Raw genomic sequence first — 24,927 nt, 5'->3', positions numbered from 1 at the left:
CAGTTGCCCACGGTCACACAGCAGGCTAGTAGCAGAACACACACTCGAACCTGGGTCCTCGGGCTTCGAAACTAACATTCTTCCACTCTACCACATGCTCCCATCCCCGTCTCCTCCCGATATGTGATTGGAATGGTCTGAAGTGCAAAACCTCTGAGAGACCTCCACCCTGGTTTTCTACTGGTTTGTTATTCGCAACCATATTCATCATATCCAGCACTTAGAACAGTGCTCTGCACATAGTAAGTGCCTAACAAATACCATCATTATTATATTCATGCCACCTCTTGAGTTCACCCTTTAGGTGCTTCAACAGTAGGGTCAGAGTCAGTATATGTAATAATGATGGCATTTGTTAAGCGCTTACTAAGTGCAAAGCACTGTTCTAAGCGCTGGAGTGCTTCAGGAAGGAGAGGAGGATGGGGAAAGGTTGAAATGGAATCATGGACTGTTGATACAAGACCTGGCAAGAACAAACAGGGGCAGGAATGAAAGAAGTGGAGTGACCCACCATTTCTTGCTGTGCAGGTCAGTGTAATTGTGCTGCAATAATTCAGTGATCTTGCTATAATTTCATTCATTCAATCGCAGAGCACCCAGACTGAGCCCCCCTTTTCATCTGCTCCTCCTCCCCTCCCCATCGCCCCCACTCCCTCCCTCTGCCCTCCCCTCCTCCCCTCCCCACAGCACTTGTGTATATTTGTACATATTTATTACTCTATTTTATTAATAATGTATATATAGCTGCTATAATTTTATTTATTCTGATGGTACTGACACCTGTCTATTTGTTTTGTTTTGTTGTCTGTCTCCCCCTTCTAGACTGTGAGCCCATTGTTGGGTAGGGACCATCTCTATATGTTGCTGATTTGTACTTCCCAAACGCTTAGTACAGTGCTCTGCACACAATAAGAGCTCAATAAATACGATTGAATGAATGAATATAATGGTGATGATCAGAGATTGGATAGTCAAGCAGTGGCAGCACATACTCAAGGACCATTCATTCATTCATTCAATCGGAGTTATTGAGTGCTTACTGGGCGGGGAACACTATACTAAGCACTTCGAAAGTATAATTCAGCAACAAATAGAGATAATCCCTGCCCATAACGGGCTCACATGAATCCCACATAACAACAGAAGTAATAACTTGCAGCTCTCTCTCTCTCTTTTCCCCTTGTCTTTCTAGCTGTTCCTTGTCTCTGATGTTCCCTAAATTCAGGGAATGTTTTGCTTTCACAGCACTTTATCATCTCTCCACACACCTGGTCTCCAACTACCTCTTGTCATCCAGCAGCTTGTTTTTAAACCTCACAAACAAAATAAATCCTAGCTTCCATTTCAATCTACTCTTTTAGCTTCCCTTCATACAATGAGGTGGGGAGAGGATGGAGAGGAAAGAACAACCTCCAGTGTTGATACGAAGGAAAGCAGCAGAGTCTGGTGGATAGAGCAAAGGCCTGGGAATCAGAAGAAACTCGTTTCTAATCCCAGCTCTGCGACTTGTCTGTTGTGTGGCCTTGGGCATGTCACTTAATATATCTGTGTCTCGGTTATCTCATCTGTAAAATGGGGACTGACTGTGAGCCCCATGGGGGACAGGGACTGTGTCCAACCTAATTAGCTTGTATCTACCCCAGGGTTTAGTACTGTGTCTGGCACAGAGTAAGCACGTAACAAATACCATTAAAAAATAAAACAAAAACAAATACAAGAATGGGAGTCAAGAAACCTGTGTTCTCTTCCAGTTGTACCACATTCCTGTGGCATGACCTTGAACAAATCACTAAAGTTCTCTATGCCTCATGGCAAGTCACTTAACATCTCTCTATGACTCAGTTTCCTCATCTATAAAATGGGAATGAGAGCCCTGTTCTCCTTCCACTTCATGACCCTCATTTGAGATAGGGCCTGTGTCTAATCTGATTTTATTCTAGCTGTCCAAGTGCTTAGCACATAGTAACAAATAAAACAGTTATTATTAAAGGACCAATATCCCCTCCATTCAGAAGCTTTCAGAATTTTCTCTTTTCATTATCCTTGGTCAGAATAAAGCATTTTCTTTAGTTGATTTTTTCTTAATAGCAAGTACTGTATTTAAAAGTAATCTTCAATTCAACGTGTTTTATATTCATAATTAGGACTCAGTTCATATGTCTTCTGTCTCTTCCCGTCACTTTGATTATATTATGATTCCAAAATGGTTTTGAGTTCCTAGTTGCTGTGGACCTTAACTTGGGAGGAGTGTTCAGGAGAGGTGAGGGGAATGGGGAGTCTGGACATTAGAAAACAGTTTTAAATGAGTTTTTAAATATTAGAATTGAAGAACTTCCACTAGCAGTTGATTTATCACAGCAGGGAGAAAAGTGTCCAAACAGATTTAGGGCAAGTTTTAATTGCTTCAGAATGCAAGTCTTGTTCCTTAAGAAGTGTTATACAAGCTGTCTCTTTCCTGAAGTGTTTTTGTATTATGGTCTACTCATCATTATTAGGGGGATAGCAAAGGATATCCCTTATGGCAGCCAACATATAATACCGGAACACCAAAATTATTCGCATATACTCAAAGCAGTTTATAATATGAGAGTACATAGCTCTCGAGGATTAAGTGGATTAAGAAGCATAATAGGACTTCTAGATCTGGAGAAGGAAAACAATGGCCTTATTATAGTACTCTAAGATTTAGAATATAATTGAAAGTCTAATTTTGTTTGTGACGTTAGTTTTGTAAACGTTGCTTTGTTGTGTATTTTTGAAGAATAGGTTTCCATTAGCAGCATCTTGCCATTCTTTTTTTTCTGCTTAGCGAGACTACAGTTTTTAAACACCCCATTTTTAAAATGTTACAGGGTTTTTTCGGGAAATCACATGGAACAAAATATGGACTGAAAGCTACCATATTTCCGTGTTCCCTCAAAGTTGCTTTTTTAAAGGGAAATCTAGCTAATGCAAATAATTTGAAAATGAAAACAACTTGATTAAATGAAGAGCCATTGGTCTGACTCAATTATGAAAAGATTGCTTGTTTTGACCAGTTTACGTATTCTCTAAATTTTGCAACTGATCATTTCTTTTTCTCATGCCATGAATCATGTGTGATATACCACGAAAGGCCAACAGCAAATTATTGGTAGAATTTCCCTTCAAAGAAGCCATCTCAGAAATATAGATTCATTTTTCTAGTGTTACAATTTAAAATTCATTTCCTTTCCTAGTGATTCATTTAAGTCAATGATAATCAGATGTTTTATGTGGGATGTGTAGAAGGAAATTAACGAATCATTAAAGTTAGAAGCCTGCAAGGGAACTCGAAAGATGAATTCACTTTTCTAGTTAATAAAAGATCGATGCGAGACCATATTACTAAGGATTTTTGTTAAGCAAATGAGCAACTTCTCCGAGGCTTTTGGATTGTGAGACTCCTAAGAACTAGGTACCATGTCATATTTATCCTTTAGTGCACTTCTCTTCAGTACTTAGTAGACTTCCAGTAATAATTCATTAAATACAGGAAGGAATGAATGAATAGTAGATAGGAAGAAGAATTGTTTTCAGTTTTATGATACTTTTCAATTTCAGTTTTCAGTATTATGCTCTTTGTGACTGTTTCCAAATAGAGAAACAGTCTCATTGCCATGATAATCTGTCTAAAATCTGTCCCAAATATTCAATCTCCAGCTCTGGAAGTAGTAGTTTCAGGACGTCTAGAATTCCTGTACCCGGCTCCGTCCCTTCACGTGGAAAACTCACCTACATTCCCCATGACATTCAATGGGATACTGTGAACTCTTTCCCACAGTTATAGAGAATTCTGGGGGTTGCTGTGGAAACATGACCTGTGGGCTTCCAACAAGTATGAAGTCATAATTATAGTGATGGAAATATTATTGTTCCAATATTATAATAAACCTGCACACTGTTGGAAGTTAAGTTTGAAGTTTTATTGTGTTTTCTCAGGTAAATATTACATTCTAAGAATTTCATTATGCTATTTGGTTATAAACATTTTAGTTCCTTCAAATTGAAGGTAAAATGAGGTGATATAAGTGAATGCCTGCAGGGATAATATAGTTGCTGCAGTTCTTTGACTCAAAGCACAACTTAAAGCCTAGCAGGTATAATAGTGATTTCCACAACCAGGAAAATTATGCACTGAACCGTCCTTTCTCCTATTCCCTCTTCCTGCTCAGCCACTGGGTCTCCTCCTCATGGAATATCGATGAAGGAAAGATAGACGAGCAACAGTGTCTTGAGAAGTTGAAAGGATGATGAATGGGATGACAAGTACCAAATCTGTTGGGAAATTATCTGGATAATTTGCTACCAAGACACACTTTCCACGGGAAATAAGAAAGCAGCGTGGCTTGGTGGAAAAATCACAGATCCGAGTCCTAATCTGGCTCTGCCAATTGACTGTTGTGTAATCTTGGGGAAGTCACTTAACTTCTCAGTGCCTTAGTTTTCTCTTCTGTAAAAGAGGGATAAAATATCACTTCCTCCTCCTCCTTATATTGAACCCCGTGAGGCACAGGAATTATGTCCAATTATGGACTTACCCCAGTACTCAGTTCAGTGCTTGACAGGTGCTTAATAAATACTATGAAAAATATTAGGACAATACGGATGAGCAGTTGTGAGCCCGTTGTTAGGTAGGGACCGTCTCTATATGTTGCCAACTCGTGCTTCCCAAGCGCTTAGTAGAGTGCTCTGCATACAGTAAGCGCTCAATAAATACGATTGAATGAACATTGTGGGGGAAATAGGGAAAAGAGGGTTCTATGTTCTGCAACTGACTAATAATAATAATGGCATTTATTAAGCGCTTACTATGTGCAAAGCACTCCTCTAAGCACTGGGAAGTTTACAAAGTGATCAGATTGTCCCACGTGGGGCTCACAGTCTTAATCCCCATTTTACAGATGAGGGAACTGAGGCCCAGAGAAGTGAAGTGACTTGCCCAAAGTCACACAGCTGACAAGTGGAGGAGCCGGGATTTGAACCGGTGACCTCTGACTCCAAAGCCCGGGCTCTTTCCACTGAGCCATGCTGCTAAAACACTGTTCTAAGCGCTGGGGCGGTTACAAGGTGATCGGGTTGTCCCATGGGAGGCTCACAGTCTTAATCCCCATTTTACAGATGAGGTATGCGAGGCCCAGAGAAGTTAAGTGACTTGCCCAAAGTCACACAGCTGACAATTGGCGGAGCTGAGATTTGAACCCATGACCTCTGATTCCAAAGCCCGCGCTTTTTCCACTGAGCCACGCAGCTTCTCTAATAACAGAATAACAAAGACAGCAGTCATTAGGGTTCCACCTTTGGCTGGGGAATGGGTGAGAGGGATAGTAATAATAATAATAATAATAATGGCATTTGTTAAGCGCTTACTATGTGCAGAGCACTGTTCTAAGCGCTGGGGGGATACAAGCTGATCAAGTTGTCCCACGTGGGGCTCACAGTCTTAATTCCCATTTTACAGATGAGGGAACTGAGGCTCAGAGAAGTTAAGTGACTTGCCCAAGGGCACACAGCAGACATGTGGCGGAGCCGGGAATCGAACCCATGACCTCGTGACTCCAAAGCCCGTGCTCTTTCCAATGAGCCACGCTGCTTCTAGTGATAGTGGAACATCAGGAAGGAGGGGGAAATGTAGGAGACCCTCCCCAACCTCTTCCATTTTACCTCTTTTTCTCATACTCTTCAGCAGCTACAGTCACCACTGTTGCCTCCAAGGTAAAACCGGCCTGATCTGAGACTTCTTATGGAACTTTCTGGAAAAGCAGCAGTGATTCATTTGACTGTACTCCCATGAGGGGGCTCAAGATGGACCATTTTAATCAAGGTGGCTGTGTCTGTCACACAACGTCAGTGATGGCTACAACTGTAAAGGAAATATGGCTGAAAGAGATGGAGGAGTAGAAGTGTCGCCTAGTGGAACTAGCACAGGCCTGGCAGTCGGAGGGCCTGGGTTCGATTCCCAGATCTGCCACTTCCCTGCTCTGTGACCTGGGGCAAGTCACTTGACTTCTCCATGCCTCAGTTCCCCCATCCGCAAAATGGGATTCAGTACCTGTTCTGTCTTTTTTTTAAAATGGTATTTATTAAGCACTTACTATGTGCAAAGCACTGTTCTAAGCGCTGGGGAGGTTACAAGGTAATCAGGTTGTCCCATGGGGGGGGCTCACAGTCTTAATCCCCATTTTACAGGTGAGGGAACTGAGGCACAGAGAAGTGAAGTGACTTGCCCAAAGTCACATAGCTGACAGGCAGCAGAGCCGAGGTTTGAACCCATGACCTCTGACTCCAAAGCATGTGCTCTTACCACTGAGCCACACTGCTTCTCTTATTTAGGTCGTAATCCCCATGCGGGACCTGATTATCTTGAATCTATAACAGTGCTCAGTATAGGCTTGGTGCAGAGTAATTACTTAAATACTATCATTATAATCTTCCCTTCTCCTCATTTCTACATCTCTTTCTGCCATTTCCTCCACAGCTCCTCCCATTCATTCATTCAATCGTATTTATTGAGCGCTTACTGTGTGCAGGGCACTGTACTAAGCACTTGGGAAGTACAATTTGGCAACATATAGAGACGGGCCCTACCCAACAGCAGGTCTAGAAGTCTCCCAGCACTGCTTCTTACATAATGCAGCAATGGTCAATTCACACAGTGGCAGTGCTGATTAATAATAATAATAATAATAATAATGGTATTTGTTAAGCACTTACTATGTGCAAAGCACTGTTCTAAGCACTGGGGAGGTTACAAGGTGATCAGGTTGTCCCACGGGGAGATCACAGTTTTAATCCCCATTTTACAGATGAGGGAACTGAGGCACAGAGATGTTAAGTGACTTGCCCAGAGTCACACAGCTGACAGTTGGCGGAGCCAGGATTTGAACCCATGACCTCTGACTCAAAGCCCATGCTCTTTCCACTGAGCTATGTTTCTCCTCTCCTCCTTTTTCCTGTATTCCCAATCGTCTCCCTTATATCCTCTAGACTGCAAACTCTTTGTGGGCAGGGAAACCGTCTACCAACTTTGTTGCATTCTCCCAAGAACCTAGTACTCAGAACACAGTAAGTGCTCTCTTTTTCCTTGCCATGTCTATCTTTAGCTTCTTTCTTTCTGCCCCTTCTTTACCCTGCCTTGAGACTCTCATTTACGCTGATCACAAATTAGGTCATGAAGGGGGAAATATAGCCAAATATGGATCTACTTTCTAAAGGGTAAAGGATCAATACAACCAGTTTAGACGATTCTGGACTGGAAAATACAAATTTACCATAGCTCAGTAATGGCAATAGAAGAGCCTAATGGCAAGAGGATGGGCCTGGGTTCTAATTCTAGCTCTTCCACTTGCCTGCTGTGTGGCCTCGGGCAGGTCACTTAACGTCTCTGTGCTTCAGTTTTCTCATCTGTAAAATGGGGATTGAATACTTGTTTTCCCTCATACTTAGACTGAGAAGGTCCTATGAGACAGGGACTATATCTGACCTTATTAATTTATATCTACCCAAGTGCCTGAAACAGTATTCGACACACAGTAAGCCCTTGACGAATAGCATAATTATCAAATATTGTTATTAAGCAAATGGCCTAGTAGAAAGTGCCCAGAATGGAAATTAGTAGACCAGGGTTCTCCATCTAATGGCACTTCCCCCCTTCAAAGCCTACTGAAGGCTCACCTCCCCCAGGAGGCCTTCCCAGACTAAGCCCCCATTTTCCTCTGCTCCTCCTACCCTCCCCAATGCCCCATCTCGCTCCTTTTGTCTAGTCCCTCCCCACCCCGCAGCACTTGTGTATATAATAATAATAATAATGGCATTTATTAAGCGCTTACTATGTGCAAAGCACTGTTTTAAGCGCTGGGGAGGTTACAAGGTGATCAGGTTGTCCCACGTGGGGCTCACAGTCTTTATCCCCATTTTACAGATGAGGTAACTGAGGCCCAGAGAAGTTAAATGACTTGCCCGAAGTCATACAGCTGACAAGTGGCAGAGCCGGAATTTGAACCCATGACCTCTGACTCCAAAGCCCGGGCTCTTTCCACTGGGTCACGCTGCTTCTCCATATTTATGATTCTAGTTATTTATATCAATTATGTGTATATATCTACAATTCCATTTCTATTTAATGATGATATTGATGCCTGTTTATTTGTTCTGATGTCTGTCTCCCTCCTTCCAGACTGTGAGCCTTTTGTGGGCAGGGATTGCCTCTAGAGCAGCAGCTTGGCTCAATGGAAAGAGCCCGGGGTTGGGAGTCAGAGGTCATTCGTTCTAAACCTGGCTCTGCCACTTGTCTGCTGTGTGACCTCGGTCAAGTCACTTCACTTCTCTGGGCCTCAGTTCCCTCATCTGTAAAATGGGGATTAAGACTGTGAGCCCCATGTAGGACAACCTGATAACCTTAGTAAACACATAGTAAGTGCTTAACAAATGCCATTATTATTATTACTATTATTTGCTCCGAAGTGTACTTTCTAAGCACTTAGTACAGTGCTCTGCACCCAGGAAGCACTCAATAAATACGATTGATGAATCGCATTTATGATGAATACCAACGAATGAATGAAATCCCAGCTCCACCACTTGCTGCTGTGTGACACCAGGCAAGTCAGAGAAGCAGCGTGGCTCAGTGGAAAGAGCCTGGGATTTGGAGTCAGAAGTCATGGGTCAAATCCCTGCTCTGCCAATTGTCAGCTGTGTGACTTTGGGCAATTCACTTCACTTCTCTGTGCCTCAGTTACCTCACCTGTAAAATGGGGGTTAAGACTGTGAGCCCCCTTTGGGACAACCTGATCACCTTGTAACTTTCCCAGCACTTAGAACAGTGCTTTGCACATAGTAAGCACTCACTAAAGGCCATCATCATTATTATTAGTCACTTCTCCATGTTATTATTTCCTCTTCTTTAAAATGGAGATTAGATTATCTCTGTCTCCCCCTTTTAGACTGTGAGCCCAATGTTGGGTAGGGACTGTCTCTATATGTTGCCAATTTGTACTTCCCAAGCACTTAGTACAGTGCTCTACACGTAGTAAGCACTCAATAAATATGATTGATTGATTGATTGATTATCTGTTGCTCCTCCTCTTAGGCTGCAGGACAGGGACGATGTCTGACCTGAATGTGTTATAACCTACCCAGAACTTGGCACAAAGTAAGGGCTTAGCAATTGCCAATATTATTATTATTTTTCTAGTCAGGAGATATTATATCTGATCAATCCACATAATCTGGGGTTCACTCCATGAGAACTCCAGAGGACAGAGTTTTGCCATTATGGGAAGAAAAACACCCAGTTGGTGTTCAATAAATGCTATGCTCCACAGCAGGAGAGCAAGCACGTAGACAAGGATATTGTCCAAGGACTCGCCCTGTCTTGACACAACCACAGGTCATAAGTATTCCACATTAATCTCTGCAAATTCTTACAGGTCAGGTCATGCCTGAGCTCTAAATTTATAGTTAAGGTCCACTTGTGTCTGGTTTTCTTCAAGGAAAACCAATGTTTAGCTATATATGTATCTGCATTTGTTTGAATTTAGTGCTTTTTAAACATTATGTGAAGCCTAGTAGGCAAATGCTGTATAAAGGACACCAATCACTCACATTAGAATATTTTTGCTGACACACTATATTTTGAATGATTTGAAAACCTTCTTCTTTTTACATTTCAACTAGAAGCTTTCACTTAAAAACTCAGTCCTTACACAGAAGGTATGAACAAAGTCAAGTCAGCTAAAAACCCGAAAGAGCCACGGGTAGTCTGGTTAAACTCAGGTTCTATTAATATTATTAAAATTTGCCTGTAGAAATGCACACTATAAGATGGAGTATGAAATCAAAAGCTACAAAATGCTTCTTGAAATAACAGTCTGGAACTCACTGTTTATCTTATTTTGACGTGGAGAGATGGAGTGTCCAAACCTTTATCACTGAGCTCTTATGCAATCAATCATAATAGTAATGATGGCATTCATTAAGCACTTATTATGTGCAAAGCACGGTTCTAAGTGCTGGGGAGGTTACAAGGTCATCAGTTTGTCCCACGGGGTGCTCGCAGTCTTAATCCCCATTTTACAGATGAGGGAACTGAGGCCCAGAGAAGTGAAGTGACTCGCCCAAAGTCACATAGCTGACATAGCTGAGAAGCAGCATGCCTCAGTGGAAAGATCACGGGCTTTGGAGTCAGAGGTCACGGGTTCAAATCCCAGCTCTGCCAATTTGTCTGTTGTGTGACTTTGGGCAAGTCACTTCACTTCTCTGTGCCTCAGTTACCTCATCTGTAAAATGGGGATTAAGACTGTGAGTCCCCCATGGGACAACCTGATCACCTTGTAACCTCTCCAGTGCTTAGAACAGTGCTTTGTACATAGTAAGCACTTAATAAATGCCAGTATTATTATTATTATTATTATTATTATTAAGTGGCAGAGCCGGGATTTGAACCCATAATCAATCACATGTATTGAGCGCTTACTCTTTATAGGACCCTGTACTAAGCACTTGAGAGCATAACAATGCACCACCCTTCCAATATGTTCTAATTTACACTACAGGTATCATATTATTCACAAAATTAGTGTGGCCGAGTAGAAAGAACAAAGGCCTAGAATTCAGAGATGCTTAGTTCTAATCCAGCCTGCTGGGAGACCTTCGACAAGTCATTCATTTCCTATGCCTCAGTTTCCTCATCCCTACAATGGAAATTAAATACTTACTTTCTCTTCTCCTTAGACTCTGAGTCCCATGTGCAACAGAGATCGTTGTCTGTTCTGAATGTCCTGTATCTACTCCAACCCTTAGTAGAGTGTTTAGCGAATGAAGTATTATTAGAACCCCAATGTTCCAGAAATCATCATGATTGGTGTAGTAATTATCATCATCATCATCAACCATTTACTGAGCCCTTTTATTTTCACCATACTCTACTAAGCACCCACTGCACGAAGGACACTGTATAAAGTGATTGGGACAAAATAATAGAAATAAATAAATAATATAATAATTAAAGAATAATAATCGAATAATAGAAATAGAATAAATAATAGAAATAGAAATAGAAATACCCTCAAAAAGTGCAATTTTACAGAGCTTCATAAAAACCTGGACAAACATAAAGGTGTTGAAAAAAAATCTGAATTACTAAATGTATTTAATAGGTTGGAATCCTATTGAGAGTTTTACTACTACTAATGATGATGATATTTTAAGTCCTCTCTGTGTGCCAAACACTGTGCTAAATCCTAGGGTAAATAAAAATTATCAGATTAGACACAGCCCCTTGTCCCAAGTAGGGATTGGAGTCTAAACTCCTGGCAGAACAGGGACTCGAGCCCTGGAACCTCGGTTTAGCAGTCCAATGATCTTCTGACTGAGCTTTTGTGGGTCTAGTTTGCTAGGGGCTTTTACTCAACAGAGGTAATTTATCATTTTGCATTTTCAATTAGCATTTTTTATAGTCAAGAAATCTGCATGGTGAGTGGAAATGAAAATTAATTTAAAAATGGTTAAAACATTAAAACTGCTGCTACATAGCTTGGCTTGTTTTGTTACCCACTAAATGACATCATAAAAATTTTAAAAAAGGTTTTTCTCCCTTTTTGTTTTTATATTTTTTTAATGTACCCTTTTACAATTAACTACCTTGGGGTTTAAATGCAAGATGAAAAACAGTCAATTAAAATAATATTCTAAACACTTCAGCAATGGGCCAGTCAGTAGATAGAGGAATATCACCTTCAAAATGCTGCTCTCCAACCGAAGGTTAATTACTTAACAAAATGGTCCCTGTACCATTTTCTGAAGGTCAAGAACAGCTCTGTAGGATCAGATGAACAGGGAATTCCACAAGCAATAGGCGAACGATATTCCTTCCTTCAACTCCAGATGATTGGACCTTTTTGATCTCAGGTAATGGTGCATGGGGAGAAAGAGCCTCTCTGTGGTAACCGCGCCAACCACTTACGACTTCAAAGATAGCCACTAATACCCTAAATTACTATTACCCTCAGAACCAGAGTGCAAGCACAGATTTCAGGGCGCTTTTGTAATACGTTGCCTGTGTCTCACTCAGATCAGTATGAAGAGGAGGAGAAGGTTATACAGAAGACCTACTCAGCTGAGGGATGAGGAAGTAAAAAGAGAAAAGCAAAGTTGGAAGGAGTTCTTCAGTTCGGACACCATGCCAACATTCCTGAGTAAGCTGTCCAGAATGGAGATGAAAAGGAAGAGCAGAGTAACTCCAGAGCCATCATTCCAGAAATTGAAGCCTGGAGATTTTCCATTCCACAAATCTACGTTCTTTGTCCTACACAGGAGATACATGAAGAGAAAGAGGATCACCTTTCCCTCCTGGGAAGTGTCATGAAACCTCCTCTGGAAACTTGCGTACTGGTGTCCGCACGTCCCCACTGAATAAAGAATCCAAACTATTGAGAGCTAGTGATTTAGACTGTGGTCATCCAAATGACTACTTCAGTAGCAAGATGGAAAGTATCTTCTATTCCAGTAATCAGGAGGCTCTAAGGAGAGCAACAGAGAGTTTAAAAGGATATCCAAACAGGAGAATGCAAGCCAGGCAAGTAGTAATAGTAGTAATGATAATAGTATTTATAAAGTGCTTACTGTGTGCAGAGCGCTGTATTAATCACTGGAAGAGAGTATATAAGTAGGAATTAGAAATGATCCCTGTTCCTTGGGAAGCTATCTAACAGTTCCTCATCCATGGGCAGGCAATCATTTCTCATCCACAGGCTCTAGATTGTGAATGAGAAAAGGGGTGAAAGTAGTCGTGAACTACTGTCTCAAAGATGTTAGCTTAGGGCCTAGAAGGGCATCCCAGTTGACTGGAAGCAGATTAATTTGGGCTCTATCCTTTCTGCTCTGTAACTGCATCTTCAAACCTGGTAACACCGAATAGGTTCTGCTTTACTCGGAGAAAGGACAGGATCAGGCACCTTCAACTCTGTCTCAATCAAACATTCCACTGCTGCCTAAAGGGTAACAGAATTCTCTAATAGCCAATCTACTCTATTAGCAGTGGGCCCACAGCAAAGAAAAAAAATACCATTCTCATTTGTGAAAGTTCACTGCTCTTGCTTATTAAAACAACTGCCAAGACTCTACCAGGAGTAATGAGTTAGAGGTAGGGAAAGAGAGAGAGAAGATCAGAACCATGACTGAGAATCACTGAAAGACATTTTCTTCCACACTATGCCAGGGCAAATAGAGTTTAGGCCTCCACCTAATAGGCGTCAACGTGGCATCTTTAGCTCGTTTCACAGGTGCTAAAGTGTTCACCTGGAAGCCCACCATTTCTTGAGTCGAGGACTACATTGACCTACCCACTCACATGACAGTGGGCTGCCTGAAGATGGAGGAAGGAAAACAGTTATTCCATCTCCAGCTGGTCAATATGATTGACTTGCCTTCCCAATTGTGGTTATGAATTGCCTTGAGCCATCCACTCTCTCCCACCCAGTCTTTATATATCCAGTGGCTCACACTGCAAGATGACAGATCAGGAAGCGAACACAATCTGTGGATTTTTCTGAGGGACCTCCTAAGATCTGATATTGTTGACTAATGTCCAATAACATACTCTTTGCGTGTCTTTAACTGTAGAAATGACCTTAGTCACCTTATTTATATCAACAGAGGCTCCTGACAATCACCCTGCTAAATAAACTTTTAAAAGTACTAGTGCTCGGTTAAAATCAGTAGGAGATAGTAAGCCGCTTTAATGAGGCTGCATATCGGATTCCATAATGATAACTTTCACAATGGAAAAGTCAGGCTATTTTTATGCCAGTGAGGTTTATCCTTGCCATTTCCTAATTACTTCTAGGAGTTTCTCATACCATAACCTAATCATCAGGGGTTACTGACTTCAAAACTGACCAGAGACCCATCTTTGTCATCAATTAAAAGAAATGTCATCCAGAAAGTCCCTGCTAGACCCACAGTGCCATTTTAGGTCTGTAAAGGTCAAAATGCTTTCTGAAGGAATCATGTTTACTGAATTAAAACAAATTATTCTCCTGCTCCTTCACAAAGAATCATGCAATAATCAAGTTGTCAGGGACACCAAGAGGTTATCTGATCAAGTCCCCTGACTTCAGGGTGATGAATGATGAAACCAGACAGGACAGAAATTTATTTTATTGCTTCAGTGACTCCTGAATTTCAACTTCTCATGGAAGTCTACTGATATTATCATTAGTAGTAGTAGAATTGTTGTTGTTATCATTAATTTTGTTATTAAGACCATTATTCCTTCATTTGTTAAGCATCTACATTGTCCAAGAGCACTGTACTAAGTCCTGGGAAAGTTACAAGGATACTAATTCAGTGTTTTAATTACAATGCTTTATCACTGTGACAGTCGGGAAGTTTTCCTTGTATCCAAACAAAATATCTTCCACTTTAATTGAAACCCATTTCCTCTTGCATGAGCCTCAGGAGACATGTAACAGGTCAGCACCTTTCCCACAAAAAAAACTCCTAGTCCAGAAAATAGTTTTTAAATCCTCCCCTTAGTTTCTTCTTCTACAGGCTGAACCACCCTGATTGCTGTGACATTTCCAATTGATCTTTTGCACTTTAGTTAGTCATGAAATTTATCAAGAACTCACTAGGTGCCTAACACTTTGCAAAATGTTGGAGTTGATAAAAGAGAATAATAATAATAATAATAATAGCATTTGTTAAGTGCTTACTATGTGCAAAGCACTGTTCTAAGCTCTGGAGAGCATACAAGCTGATCAGGTTGTCCCACATGGGGCTCACAGTCATTTTACAGATGAGGTAACTGAGGCACAGAGAAGTTAAGTGACTTGCCCAAGGTCACACAGCTGACAATTGGCAGAGCCGGGATTTGAACCCATGACCTCCGATTTCCAAGCCCGTGCTCTTTCCATTGAGCCACGCTGCTTCTCTGAATCAGATTTGACACAGTCTCCATCCTACAAAGGGCTCATAATCTGAAAAGCAGGGAGAGTTACATTCACATTTTCAAAATGAAGACTCTCAACCTCAGAGAGGTAAAGTGATTTTCCTGAAATCGAGTGGCACGAGAAGCAGCGTGGCTCAGTGGAAAGAGCCTGGGCTTTGGAGTCAGAGGTCATGGGTTCAAATCCCAGCTCTGCCAATTGTCAGCTGTGTGACTTGGGGCAAGTCACTTAACTTCTCTGTGCTTCAGTTACCTCATCTGTAAAATGGGGATTAAGACTGTGAGCCCCCCGTGGGACAACCTGATCACCTTGTAACCTCCCCACCCTTAGAACAGTGCTTTGCACATGGTAAGCGCTTAATAAATGCTATTATTATTATTATTAGAAACGCGGACTTTTAATTCCTGCTCCCTTGCTCCTTTCCCTAGACCAAGCTGCCTCACTTTGAACCCAAGACCTCTCTTACAAAGAATTAGCAAAAGCCTCCCAAATATAATAGGATACTCACACTGAATTCCTCTAAGTCATCGATGGAGATAGCAAATAGGACTGGTCCTCTACCTGATCACTGTAATAGCTATTATGCTGGTTCAAAAACTTTATTTTTCATTCCCAGGGCATCTGGGATGAGGAGCCAAGAGTCCGGGCTCCCGGCGGGCCAGGCTCCTTGGGCTATAGTGATCCCAGACTGGGGATGGGGCTGAAACGACCCCCAGCTTCCGGGTGGGGTGACAGCTTCCTAGACCCAAACTGTGTTTCCTCTCCCGCTATTTTCCTCTCTCCATCTTCCTTTCTTCCCCCTTCTCTCTCTTTTTTTGTGGTATTTGTTAAGCGCTTACTATGTGCAAAGCACTGTTCTAAGCGCTGGGGAGGTTACAAGGTGATCAGGTTGTCCCACGTGGGGCTCATAGTCTTAATCCCCATTTTACAGATGAGGTAACTGAGGCCCAGAGAAGTGAAGTAACTTGCTCAAAGTCACACAGCTGAGAATTGGTGGATCCAGGATCAATCAATCAATCGTATTTATTGAGCGCTTACTGTGTGCAGAGCGCTGTACTAAGCACTTGGGAAGTACAAGTTGGCAACATAGACAGTCCCTACCCAAAAGTGGGCTCACAGTCTAAAAGGGGGGGATTTGAACCCACGACCTCTGACTCCAAAGCCGGTGCTCTTTCCACTGAGCTTTCTCCCTCTCTTTCCTTCTCCCCCTCCGCCTCTCTTCCTCTCCCATTTTCTCCCTCTCCCCCTTCCCTTCTCCCTCTGCCCCTCTCTCTCTTCCCTCCTCCCTCTCCCTCTCTTCCTCTCTCTTTCCTTTCCCCCATCCTCTCTTCCTTTCCCCCTCTTCCCTTCTCTCCCTCCACCCCCCTTCCCCTCTTCTCTTCTCCTCCTCTCTCTCTTCCCTTCTCCCTCTCTTCCCTGGACTCAGGATAGTCAGGGAAAAGGGTCTCCCTAAGCCTACTCCTAGCCCAGTTTTTTTATGGCATTTATTATGCATTTACTATGTGCCAGGCTCTGTACTAAGTGCTGGGGTAGATACAAGATAATCAGGTGGGACACAGTCCACTCCCATGATGTGGAGGTTAGTTTTACATTTTGCAGATGAGGTAACTGAGGCACAGAGAAGTGAAGTAACTTGCCCAAAGCCCCACAGCTGACGATTGGCGGAGATGAAATTTGAACCCATGACCTCTGACTCCAAAGCCCGTGCTCTTTCCACAGAGCCACGTTGCTTCTCATGCAAGTCACCTCACTTCTCTGGGCCTCAGTTACCTCATCTGTAAAATGGAGATTAAGACTGTGAGCCCCCCGTGGGGCCCCCTGATCCCCAGGACTTAGAACAGTGTTTTGCACGTAGTAAGTGCTTAATAAATGCCATTATTATTATTATATACTATGCGCCAGGCACTGTTCTAAGGGATGGAGCAGACACAGTTTAATCTGGTTGAACACAGCCTATGTCCCACATGGGGCACAGTCTTAATCCCCATTTTACAGAAGAAGCAACTAAAGCACAGAGAAGACAAATGACATAAGAATAATAATTGTGGTACTTTAAATGCTTACTATATACCATGCACTGTACTGTCCCTGTCTCACATAGGGCTCACAGTCTTAGTCCTCATTATACAGATGAGGTAACTGAGGCACAGAGAAGTTAAGTGACTTGCCCAAGTCACACAGCAGACAATGGTGGAGTCAGAATTAGAACCCAGTTCCTTCCAACTTCCAGGCTAGTGCTGCATCCACTAGGCCAGGCTGCTCCTCAGACTTTCCATATCCTGCCTGATACGATTACTGCGTCGCTGACCTTCTGCTTCCAGGTCCTCCCCATTCCAGTCCATACGTTACTCTGCTGGACTGATGGTTTTTCTGAAACCTGTTTGAGTGTGTATCTCCCCACTTCTCAAAAACTTCCAAAAGTTTTCCGTTCATCTCCACAATAAGCAGAAACTCTTGACCACTGGCTTTAGGGCACACAATCGGCTCTCCCCACTTTCATAGCCTTCTCCCTCCTCCACTAAAACCCAGTTTGCGCACTTCATTCTACTAAATCTAATATGTTCACTGTGCTTTGTACTTTTCTCCCTCACAGCTGAGCTCTTGCGCATGCCTTCCCTTCTGTCTAGTACTCATTCCCCTTTCACACCCAACAATCCTCTGTTCTTCCCAAATTCAAGGCTTTTCAGAAATCACATCTCCTCCAGGGGGGCCTTCTTTGATTAATCTCTCATTTCACCACCTTATTTTCCCTCTACTGCAAATTCAGCATTTCTGTGTCACCCCAAGGACTTAGGTCCTAAGGATGGAAAGCAGTGTGGCTTAGTGCAATGTTCTGGGTTCTAATCCTGGATCCACTACTTACTGTCTGTGTAACCTTGGGAAAGTCACTTCATTTCTCTGAGTGTCAGTTCCTTCATCTGCAAAATGGGGATTTAGCACTTAGACTGTGAGCCCCATATGGGAACTGATCATCTTGTATCTACTCCATAGTACAGTACTTGGCAAATAGTAATTGCTTAATGAACACCACTGTTATGAACACCCCATCCCCATTAGAATGGAGAAAGAGCATGGGCTTGGGAGTCAGAGGACATGGGTTCGAATCCTGGTTTCGCCACATGTCTGCTGAGTGACCTTGAGCAATTCACTTCACTTTTCTGGGTCTCAGTTGCCGCATTTGTAAAATGGGGATTAAGGCTGTGAGCCACATGTGAGACAGGGACTGTGTCCAATCTGACTACCTTGCATCTACCCCAGTGCATAGAACAGTGTTCAGCACACAGTAAGAGCTCTATAAATATGTGATTGAACAGTGCTTGTGACATAGTAAAAGCTTAATACCACACATTATTTTTTTAAACAGGTCTTTATAAGCTATTTCCTGGGCCTCATTCAATCAATCAGTTATATTTATTGAGCACTCCATTAAGCACTTGGGAGAGTACAATACAAGATAGTTTGCAAATATAGTCCTGAAGGAGTTACAGTCTGGCAGGGAGGCAGACATTAAAATAAACTACAAGTAAAGGAAGTGATTGATCATAGGGATATGTATGTAAGTGCTTAGGGGATGGATGAGGCAGTAGGAGAGAAAAATAGAGAGGAAAAATGATCATTCAGTCAGGGAAGGCCTTCTGGAGATGCGATTTTAATAGGGCTTGGAAGATGGGGAGAGTGCTACTCTGCCAGATACGTAGGGGAAGGAGGTCCAGGAAGGAGAGAAGCTGGGAGCAAGAGGTTGATGTTAGGTGAGGTGGGAGCAGAGGACAGTAAGTAGGTTGGTATCCCAGGAGTAAAATGTGCAGACTGAATTGCAGCAGGAGAGGAGAAAGCAGTGGATTCAGTAAAGGGAGCAGAAAGAGCTGACTGAGTGCCTTGAATCAGATGGTCTCCACTTGATGAATTTCTGGACCACCCCCTTCTCCTCCACACGTTATCTGACCTTGGCTTCACAGACTCCGTCCTCTCCTGGTTCTCCTCTTATCTCTCCGGTCGTTCTTTCTCAGTCTCTTTTGCAGGCTCCTCCTCCCCCTCCCATCCTCTTACTGTGGGGGTTCCCCAAGGTTCAGTGCTTGGTCCCCTTCTGTTCTCAATATACACTCACTCCCTTGGTGACCTCATTCGCTCCCACGGCTTCAACTATCATCTCTACGCTGATGACACCCAGATCTACATCTCTGCCCCTGCTCTCTCCCCCTCCCTCCAGGCTCGCATCTCCTCCTGCCTTCAGGACATCTCCATCCGGATGTCCGCACGCCACCTAAAGCTCAACATGTCGAAGACTGAGCTCCTTGTCTTCCCTCCCAAACCTTGTCCTCTCCCTGACTTTCCCATCTCTGTTGACGGCACTACCATCCTTCCCGTCTCACAAGCCCGCAACCTTGGTGTCATCCTCGACTCCGCTCTCTCATTCACCCCTCACATCCAAGCCGTCACCAAAACCTGCCGGTCTCAGCTCCGCAACATTGCCAAGATCCGCCCTTTCCTCTCCATCCAAACCGCTACCCTGCTAATTCAAGCTCTCATCCTATCCCGTCTGGACTACTGCACTAGCCTTCTCTCTGATCTCCCATCCTCGTGTCTCTCTCCACTTCAATCCATACTTCATGCTGCTGCCCGGATTATCTTTGTCCAGAAACGCTCTGGACATATTACTCCCCTCCTCAAAAACCTCCAACGGCTACTGATCAATCTGCGCATCAAGCAGAAACTCCTCACCCTGGGCTTCAAGGCTCTCCATCACATCGCCCCCTCCTACCTCACCTCCCTTCTCTCCTTCTACTGCCCAGCCCGCACCCTCCGCTCCTCCACCGCTAATCTCCTCACTGTACCTCGCTCTCGCCTGTCCCGCCGTCGACCCCCGGCCCACGTCATCCCCCAGGCCTGGAATGCCCTCCCTCTGCCCATCCGCCAAGCTAGCTCTCTTCCTCCCTTCAAGGCCCTGCTGAGAGCTCACCTCCTCCAGGAGGCCTTCCCAGACTGAGCCCCTTCTTTCCTCTCCCCCTCGTCCCCCTCTCCATCCCCCCGTCTTACCTCCTTCCCTTCCCCACAGCACCTGTATATATGTATATATGGTTGTACATATTTATTACTCTATTTATTTATTTATTTATTTATTTTACTTGTACATTTCTATCCTACTTATTTTATTTTGTTGGTATGTTTGGTTCTGTTCTCTGTCTCCCCCTTTTAGACTGTGAGCCTACTGTTGGGTAGGGACTGTCTCTATGTGATGCCAATTTGTACTTCCCAAGCGCTTAGTACAGTGCTCTGCACATAGTAAGCGCTCAATAAATACGATTGATTGATTGATTGATTCTGCCTGAGGAGCCATTTGATGTGGAGATGGGTGGATGACCATTGAATAATAATAATAATAATGGCATTTATTAAGCGCTTACTATGTGCAAAACACTGTTCTAAGCGCTGAAGGCACTTGAGGAATACGGAGCCATGCACACAGTGATTTTTTAGAAAAATGATGCAGGAAGAGAGATGTGTGGAATGGAGAGGAATAGGCTGAAAGCAGCAAGGCCACTGATGCAATAGTCGAGATGGGACATGACAAGCAGATGAAACACTGTGGTTGCAGTTTGGACGGAGAGAAAGGAGCGAGTTCTAGAGATGTTGCGGAGATAGAATCGACAAGATTTAATAGCTGACCGAATATGAGGGTTGAAGGAGAGAGATGAGTCAAGGATAATGCCAAGATTACGGGCTTGTGTGATGGGAAACATGGTGGTTTTATCAGTGATGGTGGGGAACCTGTGGGAGGAGAGAGTTTTTGTGAAATGATAGGATGTTCACTTTTGGACACGTTGAGTTTGAGGTGATGGCAGGACATTTAATTAGAAGTGTCCTGTTTGCAGAGGAAATGTGAGATTGCGGATATGGGGAGAGAGTGGGGCTGGAGATATAGATTTGGGAATCATTTGCTTACAGATGGTAGTTGAAGCCATTGGGAGCCATGAGCTCCCCAAGGGAGTAGATGTAACTGGAAAATAGAAGGGGAGAGCCCTGAGCGTCTCCCACAGTTAGGGGGTGGCTAGGGAGCAGAGGAAGAGCCACTGAAAGATACAAAAAAGGAGTTCCAGAGAGGTAGGAGGCAACTAGGAGAGGACTGTGACAGAGTAATCAAGGTTTCATAGTGTTTCCAAGAAGTGAGGGAAGTGGTCCACAGTGATAAAGGCAGCTGAGAGATCAAGGCAAGAGGCTGGGTCAGAAAACTATGCTATTTAAACCAGATCACGCTGCTTCCAATGGGACAGGGGATGTTGGTAACATAAGGATGCTTCTTTCATTAGTGAGGTGTGCACAGGGGGGAATTGATTCATGAAAGTTGCCCTTGGGCAAAATGATCATTGCCTGACACAGCACACTGTTGTCACACCTACTGGAGGACCACTCAGCATGAGTGTAATGCCCCAGCAGAGGCTGAGTGTAAACCAACTGTAAAGCATTCGGGGGAAGCAGCATTATTGAGTGAGAAGCAGAGAGGCTGAGTTGTTGCAGTTTGGATGGAGGAAGAAGTGAGTTCTAGAGATGTTGTGGAGATGGAATCCGCAAGATTTAGTGGCTGACCGAATACGAGGGTTGAAGGAGCGAGATGAGTCAAGAATAATGTTAAGATTATGGGCATGGGCCTGGGAGTGAGAGGACCTTGTTTCTAATGCCGTCCTTACCACTTTTGCTGTGTTACCTTGAAAAAGTCACTTAACTTCTCTGTGCTCAGTTTCCTCATCTGTAAAATGAGTCTTAAGACTGTGAGCGCTGTGTGGTACAAGAACTGTGTCCAACCCAATTATTTTGTACCTAACCCAGAGTTTAGTACAGTGCCTGGGACAAAGAAAACACTTAACAGATACCACAATTATGCACTGCAAAGAAATAAGCCTGAGACTCAGGAAACCTGATTTGCAAACCTAGCTGTGTCCCTCATCTACTGTGAGACCTAGGGCGAACCACTTAACATCTCAGTGCCTCAGTTTCTCATCTATAAAATGGAATAAAATATCCTTTCCTCTCCACTTTAGGCTGTTAACACAATTTAGGAGAGAGACCTTGTTTTATCAGTTCTCAGTACAGTGGGTGGCAGTAAGTACTTATATAACAGAATTAGTAGTATTAATAACAGACATAGCGCTTCTGAACTCCAGTTATTGTCCCATACTTTCAAAGCAACTTCTATCAGTGTTTATCCCCACAAATGAAAATTATATCACAGTTTGATTAGTTTTATCATTTCCAACTACTTAAAACAATGCTTGTAGACTGCCTCTTTATCAGAGAAGAACCCTATTACTCCCACCCTCCTCTAAACACTTTAATTCCAATCCTATGGACATATTGTTCTTTCTCTGAAAAGTGTTTATTTTTTTCTTCTTCAGGCTGTAATCTCCAAAGTTAAATTCTCCAATTAAAATACTTTTAAACAATAAAGAGAAATTTGCATTCCCCTGAATAGACTATTGTATAGTTTCCCAAAATGCAAATAGATTATGAGAAAAATCTTAAAACTCAGATCCCCAAGGGGAAAGAATGTTTGTTATTTTCTTTTGTAATAATTCAAACGTCTTCAAGCACAGCAAGTAAGGGATATGCAACAGATAGATTATGTGATTGATATTCAAGATCATACCTTCTAATATTTAGTTTGGCGGCAATCTCCTACTTGGGAAATTCAATCTTCACTTAGATAATTATTAGTAAAATCGGGCACTAGACCACTTTGAAAACAGTCTTAATTATGCCTTCATTTTTTTTCCTATTTTTCAGTAGTTTCTGGTTGATTATAATAAATTACTTTAGGCCTTAAGTGCAATGAATCACTAAGGTGGCCGTGTGCTTTCAATATTCCACCAGTTCCTAGGACAACCAAAGAAACCAGGGAGTTTTGCACTTCAAAAAGAAATCGACAGCAACAAGAAATGAACCTGTAGCATCTTTCACGTTCTTTTTCTATGGAAAAACGTTTAAAAAATCTCCGGACAGTTAATCCCAAAGTACGTCAAGTCTTCTGCGGTTATTAACTGTCGAATGAGGCTGCTAGAGCTTTTCTGAACCCAAAGAATAAAGCTCTGCCCTCTTATTTCTAAGTATGATTTACAATACTACTATTTTGTCAGGGGCTCTGGACGTCGGGCAAAGGTCAATGTTGCAGGAAAAGAACATTTTGTCATTAGTGTCAAAGAAAGAGACTGCTACTTCCATCTAGTGAGTCTCTTAAAGATACACACGTCATTCATCCACTCAAGTCAGAAGGAGCCCTGGATGATGTGTTAAGGAGTACTCACAAGCCCCTGTCTAACAGTAATGTTCCTACATTCTTATTTCTACTTATGAATGAGGTGGGCCCAACCTATCCACAGACAGAAATCTACTGACAGTCATTTATGGGATCAGAAAGCAGCTAGAGAGCTCCAGATGTCCTCTAGCTTGATCTCCCCATCTTTCTATGGGATTGCACCTAATCCCCTGGAAGACAACACTCACTTAGTTAGCTTTACAAAGGCTTGGTCTGGTTTTATAACAGACAGTTCACCTTACAGCTGGTCTGTACTCCGTCTGCCAAGGCTATGGTTCCAGATGTCCCTATCTTTGGTGTTTTCTAAGCTACAGAAGGTGGGTACCTTCCTAAGAAGGTGGGTGCCTTCTCTCTGCCTCGGTTCCTGCCCCAGTTTCCACAACTTGGAGTGGGCACCTATGTTCGCAAGGCCCAAGGATTTGGAGCAAGTAGAGGAGTCTGGATTCCCGCCCCCTCCCTGGAAAAACATTTCAGATTCCCGTGTATTTGAATGAATTTCCCCCAAATAATGAGCATTCGTGATGTTATTTCGTTCCACTGTGCGCTCATTGTGGGCTGGGAATGCAACTGTGTATTGTTGTACTTAGTACAGTGCTCTGCCCACAGTAAGTGCTCATTAAATATGACTGAATAAATTAATGATGGCATTTGTTAAGCGCTTACTATGTGCAAAGCACTGAATGAACACAGGAAGCAGTGGAAACAGCACAGGACTAGACCCTGGCTTTTAATCCCATCTCTGCCACTTGTTTGCTGTATGACCTAGAGCAAGTCAGCGTGGCTCAGTGAAAAGAGCCCAGGCTTTGGAGTCAGGGGTCATGGGTTCAAATCCCGGCTCCACCAATTGTCAGCTGTGTGACTTTGGGCAAGTCACTTCACTTCTCTGGGCCTCTGTTACCTCATCTGTAAAATGGGGATGAAGACTGTGAGCCCCCTGTGGGACAACCTGATCACCTTGTAACCTCCCCAGCGCTTAGAACAGTGCTTTCATTTCTTCTAGACTGTGAGCCCGCTGTTGGGTAGGGACCGTCTCTATATGTTGCCAACTTGTACTTCCCAAGCGCTTAGTACAGTGCTCTGCACACAGTAAGTGCTCAATAAATACGATTGAATGAATGCTTTGCACATAGTAAGTGCTTAATAAATGCCATCATTATTATTATTAAATTTTCTGTGCCTCAGTGACCTCATCTGTAAAATGGGGATTTTGATCAAAGTGGGATGGGGATTGTGTCCAACCTGGCTACCTTGAATCTACCCCTGTGTTTAATACAGTGTTTGGCACATAGTAAGTGCTTAGCAATTACCATTAAAAAAAACATGAGGAGTTTGGTCTTGGACACGTTGAGTTTGAGGTGCCGGAGGGGAATTTAAGTGGAATCTCCAACAGGCAAGAATCCATGAGACTATTGTCTCTAGACTGTGAGATTCTTGTGGGCAGGGAACATGTGCCCCAATTCCATTATATTGTACTCTCCCAAGAACTTAGTATGGTGCTCTGTACTCACCACATGCTCAATCAATAGTATTAATTGATGGATTGATCACAGAGGCCAATAAGTGAGTCTTGAAGAAAACTCTTCAAGTTTTCTTGTGGCACAACTTTGAGGCACCACTCTTATACTTTGAGGCACAACTTCTCTGTGCCTCAGTTAC

This window comes from Tachyglossus aculeatus, chromosome 17 (genome assembly GCF_015852505.1).
Source record: "Tachyglossus aculeatus isolate mTacAcu1 chromosome 17, mTacAcu1.pri, whole genome shotgun sequence".
In the NCBI taxonomy this organism is placed as follows: Eukaryota; Metazoa; Chordata; class Mammalia; order Monotremata; family Tachyglossidae; genus Tachyglossus; species Tachyglossus aculeatus.
Note: the sequence above shows the minus strand (reverse complement) of the source record.